Genomic DNA, 1223 nt, shown 5'->3' on the forward strand with positions numbered 1-1223 from the left:
GGTCCGATGCCTGTCGCCCCGCCTGGTGTCCCGGTGCCTGTCGCCCCGCCTGGTGTCCCGGTGCCTGTCGCCCCGCCTGGTGGCCCGGTGCCTGTCGCTCCGCCTTGTGGCCCGGTGCCTGCCGCTCCGCCTGGTGGCCCGGTGCCTGCCGCTCCGCCTGGTGGCCCGGTGCCTGCCGCTCTGCCTGGTGGCCCGGTGCCTGCCGCTCCGCCTGGTGGCCCGGTGCCTGCCGCTCCGCCTCGTGATCCGATGTGCCTCTGCCCGGAGTCCAGCCCGATGTGCCTCTTCCCGGAGTCCAGCCCGATGTGCCTCTGCCCGGAGTCCAGCCCGATGTGCCTCTGCCCGGAGTCCAGCCCGATGTGCCTCTGCCCGGAGTCCAGCCCGATGTGCCTCTGCCCGGAGTCCAGCCCGGAGTCCAGCCCGATGTGCCTCTGCCCGGAGTCCAGCCCGATGTGCCTCTGCCCGGAGTCCAGCCCGATGTGCCTCTGCCCGGAGTCCAGCCCGATGTGCCTCTGCCCGGAGTCCAGCCCGATGTGCCTCTGCCCGGAGTCCAGCCCGGAGTCCAGCCCGATGTACCTCTGCCCGGAGTCCTGCCCGATGTGCCGCTGCCCGATGTGCTGCTGCCCGGAGTCCTGCCCGATGTGCCGCTGCCCGGAGTCCTGCCCGGTGTGCCGCTTCCCGGAGTCCTGCCCGGTGTGCCGCTTCCCAGAGTCCTGCCCGGTGTGCCGCTTCCCGGAGTCCTGCCCGGTGTGCTGCTGCCCGGAGTCCTGCCCGATGTGCCAGTCTTTGATATCCCGCCAGTTACCAGACCCGAGTGGTGGAACATTTTGCCCAGCTAGGACTGTTTGGAGCGTCCTGAGGCCGCTCCTTGAGGGGGGGGTACTGTTAGGAATGGACTTGCCAGTAATGGTGGGACTCACCTGCCTTGTGGGCTGCAGTACCAGGGCTGGCCAGCGGGTGCTCCCAGCAATCAGAGACTCAACCCTGCAGCCAGCCAAACACCTGAAACTGCTTATGCAGGTGTATTTAAGTGATGGCCCGACCTGCAGTCTTTGCCTTGGTGTGTGGTTTTCCTGGGCCCTGTATCTTGTTCCTGCATCCCTGTTCCTCTTCCTGTCTCTGTCTCTGTCTGATTCGTTGCTGACCCTGCCTGATCCGGACCTCTGCTGACTTCTCCTGTTTTATCCCTGGCTTGTGACCCCGACCATTCTCTGCCTGACCCC

This window comes from Staurois parvus, unplaced genomic scaffold, assembly GCF_062004578.1.
Source record: "Staurois parvus isolate SC_StPar_1 unplaced genomic scaffold, SC_StPar_1.0 ptg001200l, whole genome shotgun sequence".
NCBI classification, from domain to species: Eukaryota; Metazoa; Chordata; class Amphibia; order Anura; family Ranidae; genus Staurois; species Staurois parvus.